Source organism: Crocodylus porosus, unplaced genomic scaffold (assembly GCF_001723895.1).
Source record: "Crocodylus porosus isolate Cpor-Errol unplaced genomic scaffold, CroPor_comp1, whole genome shotgun sequence".
NCBI classification, from domain to species: Eukaryota; Metazoa; Chordata; order Crocodylia; family Crocodylidae; genus Crocodylus; species Crocodylus porosus.
Genome location: NW_017728916.1, coordinates 29,074,869 through 29,082,601, shown reverse-complemented (window position 1 = coordinate 29,082,601; position 7,733 = coordinate 29,074,869). Strand labels below are relative to the sequence as shown.

Sequence of the window (7,733 nt, the reverse complement as noted above, 5' to 3'; positions counted from 1 at the left end):
TGCCATGCTGCCTATCCCTTCTGTAGTGCTCCCTCTTGCTGCAGAACCTGTAACACCTGAGTCTGCACTTCCCCTTGTTGCAGAGGAGATATGGAACGGTAGTGTAGATAGGTGCAGGCATCTAGCTGCTCCATGAGCAGAGACTTGCAGTCCATAGCAGAGTTGAGTAACAAAGTGTGGCACTCTGGCAAAACTCCTGTACTAAGGTAATATATATAACATGGGTACTATCTCCTCTGGCAGCTGTTTGTAAAAGGAAGTGACCACTACTTCATTTTAAGAGGGTCCTGATTATGTTGAGAGTGCTCTGAGAATGCTTACTAGAGTCGGCCCCTGAGGAGAGCTAGGCAGAGGAACACATAGTCCCTGGATCCCAAACAGGATTAAGAATGAGCTAGGCACTAACCTGGGCAGGTAAGAGTAGATCTAGGCAGCCCACAGGTGCAATTCTAAATTCCTGAGGAACTTTAATGTGAAAAAATGAGGTGCCTATGAAGTTTGTACGTCTCCAAGTTTAAGCAGCAGCTGAGACAGTGAGTTCCATGGTGTTAAACTACCAAAGAATTTGGATCACAGAATTATAGAAATAAAGGGCTGGAAGGGACCTTGAAAGATCGAGTCCACCACCCCTGCCTTGGGCAGAAATACTGCTGAGATTAAATGATCCCAGCAAGGTGTCTTAAGAACATGCACTTCACGCTGTATTGCTCTTCTATAGCAGACATTTTTCTTTATAAGAAACTGAAGAATCAGATAGGACCAAGAACATATTTGATATCCATATCTGATATCCTGATATCTAGTGACCAAGATGAGACATTTTAGAGACAGATATAAAATTGCCATCATGAACCCATTTGTCCAACAAAAGTACAACATTCATCCTGAACAGGTCTGTTGAACAGATTTAGATTAACAGCCCTTATATGTTTTGATCCTAGCAAATGTACTTTCTAGTTTTATATATCTATGAGTGTCATTTATTTTCTAAATTTACTACATAATTGCTCAACTATCTTGTAGAAGAAGGGAAATATCAAGGCTAAACTAGTCTCATTGTTTTTGCAGCAGTCATTGTGAAAATGAAAAAATACTGGAAATTGGGACTAAAGGACTAAATGACTGTGACATCTAGTGTATTGTGCAGTGCATGTCACATACACCAACTCTGATGATTTCTTTTTTTAATATTTTTAAATGTAAGTTTCACGTAATGTTAAATAAAATGTTGTAGTGCCTTACAATAAGCAGTTCTATATTCAGTACAATAGATACTACATAATATTTCAAGTACACATACTTGGCCTCTTCCAGCTCCTCTGTGGACTGAATAGCATCTGTCTCATATTTGGTTCTCCATTGGGCAACTTCACTGTTGGCCTTTGACAGGGCATGCTGAAGCTCACTCTTAATTTCTTGCTCCTCCTCATGTTGCTCCCATAACAAGTTACAATCATGGCGAGCAGATTGCAAGCCATGGGCAAGAGCATTTTTAGCCTAGAATTAAAACAAATACCATAACTGTTCCCAATTAGGTCATCACCGGGGAATGAACCCCAGATCTCTCCTATTGATAGTGATCCTCTTCTACTTAATAGAAAGACTAATGTCAAATTTTTAAATGTTCCTAACACCAGCAGGAAACAGAAGCTAATGTCCACTTAAGGCCAAATCCTATTTTACCATACATGACCAACCAAGAGCAAAGTTTGGCACTTGCACAACTTTTCAATTCTTTTTCCACCTGTGTTGATACAGGATGACCCAGGAACATACATAACTGCCTGAAGTAAAGTTGAGAAGGAAGGCTGTCTGACCATAGTCTGATAGTCAAGTGATTATAGCATATACCCAAAAAGCAAGATATCCAGATTTAGGATACTCCAGATATTTGAACTTTCCCATCCTACTTCACAGCAAAATATTCCAGCCTCCAGAGAACAGATGCCATGCCCAAAAGCACTCTCTAGCCATCATCTGGTGGGTGACCTACTGAGCAAACACGAATGTAAAATATAGGCAGCCAGGAGAAGGCAAATGAGTTGGAAGGAGTGTTACTGAGTAACAGAGCTGCTGCCTTGACAGGGAGATCACTCTGGACTCCAATCGTGGCTGCTGGCCTCACTAAAGCAAAAAACTAATAGCAGGGAAAGCTTAATGAAATTAGGCTCAACATTTTCTGAGAGCTTAGCATCTGCTCAGCATTATTATTACCTTGACCTCTTCCTCTAGTTGCCTTTTAAGTCCTTCTATTCGCTGGGTAAATGCTTGCTTACATCCAGAGAGCTGGGACATTATAGATTCCTTTTCTTCAAGCTGACAACTCAATTGACCTATAGCCAGGGAAGATAAATACCTGTCATTGTCTATGTCATGACACATCAAAACTATCATATCAGAAATAAAGATCAGTAGTAGAGCAGCTGTTTTATCCCTGCTCCAGGTCCAAGTTAAAGACAAAACCTGCTAATGTCTGATAGTGCTACTGGGATACTCCCAAATCCCTGACTTCTGCAGAGACACAGATGAAATAGGACATGTCACATTTTGTGTCATTCTAGGAAATACCTTCAAGCAAGAGGAAAATATTTTTTTGGAGTTAGTCCTGAACTCTTTCAATGTCACTTGTGAACATTTTGCTTTCATGTGTGTTTTTTAATATTCTAGATGACTGTGAGCAGCCAGCATGGTAGGGGTAGATATGCACCTTTATACACTAACTAAATAAGATACACATACAGAGCCTAAGTGTTTGTGAACCCAGGCTTACTTCATCAGATGCAACATCCAATGAAATAAGCTTGGATTCGTGAAAGCTGATGCTCTCTCTGTATATTTAATTTAATTAGTCTACAAAGATACGTATGTACTCTGCCTTCCAGCTGACTTTGGACTAACATGGCTAACTTCCTCTCTCAACCAGGCATGGAGAGCCATTAATAAAACACCCATCCCACACACAGCATCAGCATTCTGAGGGGCCTTTTTTGCCCATGGTCAAAGTGCCTTCAAACCTGTCCCGCTCCCAGCCTGAGAGCCCTCACGAATCTGTCCTCCCCAGAGGCTGGTACAGAACTTGTATATAACTTTACTGGATATAAAATAAAACCAACATTAGTAATTTTGACAAGTTTACTAAGCTATGAAAAAAATCACCGATGCACTACTCTTGTTTTTAATAAAAACAAAAGCATTTGTCAGCCATAGAGTAAAAGTCATTCCCGTGCAAGCATGCCTTAAAGAGAAGAACCACTTTTTAGTTATAAAACAGAGTCAATTTTATTTAGTTAGCAACAAAAATAAATAAATATAAAACCTTACAATGGCAGTACTCCAGAATTATTATTTAGAGTAGAACTGAATTTTAATACTCACTTGTTATTCCACCCTCAGGGCCCTCTTGTCCGCTCCTTTTCCATACATTTCCCTACCATCCCCACCCCAAATGCCTTAACTCATACAACTTCCTTCAGTTATCTTCCAAAGTAACATAACTCTACATTTTGGGTGTTTATACATGTGCCCCAGCAGTGGTGGGGGAGGAGGTGCATTTTCATTAGAGTGGCTCTGAGAGCCACTTTAATTAAAGTGCCCAGAGCGTCTTATGTATCAGCATCCCCACACTGAAAAATGGTGGTGGGGCATTTAACTAAAGCTCATGAAGTGCCCCCAGTGCCATTTTGCAGTGCAGGGACACTAATACATGGGACACAGGAGTCTGTTGGAGCGCTCCAGCAGACTTGATTAAATTGAGTCTGCTCTGCCACACTGTGATTAGAATGCATCGGAGCAGCCTCGCTGCATGTGTATGACACCCGTTGGTTCCCACTGAATAGAATCATCCTGCCTATTTCCCCGTTTACAGGATGTATATTGGAATTTTGAGGTTGGGGTGGGTTTTTTGGTGGTGATGATGAGGGGGCAGGGTTTAAGCCTCTGACCTGCATAAATGTGTAAGCAATGTTTCTTAGTCAACTTTATGAATCTTTTTTGGGTTTTTTTGTAATTTCAATTAACTCTGCTATGTTTTATCAAAGGTCCCTCTTTTAAAATAAGATCAAGACAACCTCCATTCTCTTTTTCTTATAATGTAGAGTGTCAGGTCATCTGCAAGGATACTCGTGTAAAATGAAACTATCTCCAGGAACTGTCTCGTGATTATTGCAAGTTTGCGTGGGTGTAAATGGGAGTAGAATCTGGCCCAGATTCTTTATACCAAGTTTTTTTTTCTAGTACTCCTTTTATTCTGTATTCTCTTCATCTGCCATTACATGATGCTATGCTGCTTGCTCCTTGGTTATTATGACAATTCATTTTTTCCCCATGATAATTTTTAACTAATTTTTCCAACCCATGTTCTGAATTATGCTTTTACAGTTACAGCAAGTCAAAGTTTAAAAAATCTTGAGTAAATCTATCCCACCCCCATTAAGATAAGATAGAAATACATTTGGAGGTCTGGTTTTTTGCCTTATGGCTTTTTAATCATTAGGTTTTACCTCAGTTACATGTTAAGGCTTCTCTCTGCAATGATAAGGACAGAAATGTGCTATTTTTTTAATGAAACCAAGGTTTCCTCAGATTCTCCTTACTCTAGGAGCTAAGGCTTTTGGAAGGACCTTAGATATTTCAAGTCTTCCAATAATGATAAGAGAGTTTGGCTCCATTATTGTTATTCTTCTGTTCTTTGGTCCCAGACAAAGTGTCTTGCAGATGAAGATGCATGCTCATAAAAAGATGCGACTAAGCCATGTCTTTCTTGAGTTCTCCAAGTTCTCCATTCTCAAGTGTTCATGGTTGTCCTTACCAGAATCAGCCTGTAGGTGAGCTCTTTGCATCATCAGGTCATTCACACGCCTCTGATTTTTGTCAAACTTGGCCTTCATTTCACTCAACTGATCCTCCAAGGTACGTCACATTTTTTCTAGAGTAGCCTAAAAGAAGAATAGAAAAATGAAAAGTCACTTCACATGAATGTACATATATGTTTGTGCATATGGGTATGTATGTGGTTAAAATGTTCCTGCATTTCATTTAAAAGTACCTTAGCTTTAATAACAGTCTCCAGGTTACTAGCCAGGTCATCAATTTCCATCTTCATTTCGCTCTTCTCCTTCTCCAGCTTCTGCTTGACTCGTTGCAGGTTATCAATTTGTTCCACAAGTTCTGCAGTACTGTCAGCATGCTTCTTCCTGAGAGCAGCTACAGTGGCTTCATGCTGCAAGGCAGACTTCTCTAGGTCATGGCCCAGTTTTTGGAATTCTGCCTCTCATTTCTTATTGAGTTCAATTTGGGCTGTGACCCCTCCAGCTTCTTCCAAACACTCACTGATCTCCTCAAGATCACGAAGCAAATCAGCACACTACTTCTCTGCTTTGGCCCGAGTTGCCCTCTCAGACTCAATCTCCTCTTCTAGTTGTTCAATGTGGGCCTATACAATAGAGAATGATATTGTAGTGGTTATTAATTATGGCAACATTTAAAACATGCTTCTGTGAAAGCAGATGATTTTTCTAATAGAATGACAGGGCCTTCTGTTCCAAATGTAAGGAAAATAAAATCTCTCTAAACCTTAGCATTTTGCTTTTGACATCAAAATCTACATGGTTAGAGAAAGTATATAGATGAAATCACATTAATTTGAGATCCAACTTGGCTAACAACTTCTGTTGTTACTAAATATTACTGAGCAATTATGGTGAATCATCTATAAATTTAAACATTAACTTGATGCCACTAACTGTTGTCCAATTTTTGCAAGGTAAAGACAAACTAAGTGGAATTAAATTATGAAGAAATAATATCAACTTTGTGTTTCTTGCCTGCAGTTCTTTTATCTTCTTCTGCAACTGAATACTTAAATTCTGTTCATCCTCAATTTTTCTTTGTATTTGGATAAGCTCAAAGTCTTTTCTGTAAAGGAACAAGGTAGTGTAATAAAAAGACAAATATATTTTAAAATATGTAAGTAAATGAGTCAGTTAATTTTGTATCTCATACTTTTTTAGTTTTTCATCCAACTGTTGCTTATCATTCTCTAGATCCATTATGGTTTCCTATGTAAGCTTCAAGTCTGCTTCAAGCTTTCTCTTTGATCTTTCCAGATCCATGCACACTTTTCTTTTCTGGTCTAGGAATCCTTCCAGCTATAACACAAACCATTTGGGATCAGTCTGAGAGACTTTGTCAAGGAAAGATATACATATCCCTTGGGTAGAGTATGCTCACATCATCAACTTGCTGTTCCAGTTTTGTCTTGGCTTTTGTGAGTGTGCTGACTTTGTCCTCTTCAATTTGCATATCATCCAGTACCTGCTGGTGGGCCTCTTGGAGGGCTTTCTTTTCCTTGGTTAACTTCACAGTTGTTTCATCCAAAACTGCCATTTCTTCAGTTAAATTTTTAACCTACAAAAAGGCAGAATAAACGGAACCTACAAAAGGCAGATTGGTGACTCTGAAAGACAATAAACACATTACTGGCCATTAAAATAATTAAATAAATCCTGTTACATGATCAAGCTACATATTCTGGTCTGCATGTTCCCTTTCTCTAAACCACAGAAGTAATTTCATAGATAAAACATAAGACAATTCCCATTATTAGCCAGTTCTCTGTGTTGAGCGCTGGATTACATGCACAATGGGAGCTGGCTGTTTAAAACTTAAGCCCTCAATTTTATTGTATTTTCTGCTTCGGTTGTTTTTATTGCTATTTGCATCTTATTATACACGACAGTTGTTATAAAAAATAGAAAAACGAAGCATGTAAGGAGAATACCTTGTTATCTGTGGCTTGTTTTTCCTTTTCTACCTTGTCTAAGGTTAACTCAATATCATCAATATCTTTCTTCAACTCTAAACATTCATCCTCTAGTTTCCTCTTTTTGGCTGTCAGCTCAGCATTCATCTCTTCTTCAACCTCTAATCTTTCACTGAACTCCTTAATTTTAGCCTCAAACTGGAATTTCATTTTGAACAACTGATAGCATCTTTCTTCAGCATCAGCCAGATTTTCAGTTTCCTTTTTAGAGAAAACAGTTTGAAGTTTGATCATTACTCATTAAACAAAGAAAATATACATTTTTCATAATAATTTTTGTTTTCACGAATCACTCACTTAACATACAAGTTAGCACTTTAACTCATTTTTTAATTAGCCATCTTCCCAGGCATCAGAAATAACTGATGGTAACTGAAGAAACAGAAGGTTGTTGTGAATCACATACAGCTTGCACTTGGAGCTACAGATCATTGTTTTCTTGCATCAGGACCACCATTTTTTCTTCCAATTCCTTCTTTTTTGCTTCTGATTTAGCAAGCTCTTCTTTTGTTCTCTCAAATTCTTCCTTCATGGTGGCCATTTCTTTTTCTGTCTCTGCACTTCTCAGCAAAGGCCTGATCTTAAAGTACAACTTTATCCAGGGCCAGTGCTTGACATTCATGAATGCCCAAATGTTGTATTGGATGCAGAAAATGGATTCCCTGAAATAAACCAATTATTGCCAGAAAAAAAATACATCGCTGAAGGGATATATTTGCCAGAAGAGGCAAACACTTCCACCTTCTCTCCAATATTTTTTGGAATTCAGCTCTCATGAGAAAACCTCTGCACACAGCCTGAGTGTGAGTAATAAGGTGCGCCAAGCGATCCTCTCACATCTCTTCCAAGAGGCCCAGCAAACCAGCTTTGAAGAACACCTGAAATTAAATGATAGAAGAGGCCAACAATGTCC

General features: G+C 38.7%; 1 pseudogene; it reads right to left on the bottom strand.

Annotated features, from left to right (window-relative positions):
* Positions 1 to 1,206: 1,206 nt before the first annotated feature.
* LOC109310859 overlaps positions 1,207 to 7,733 on the bottom strand; it is a 31,435-nt pseudogene continuing 24,908 nt past the window's right edge.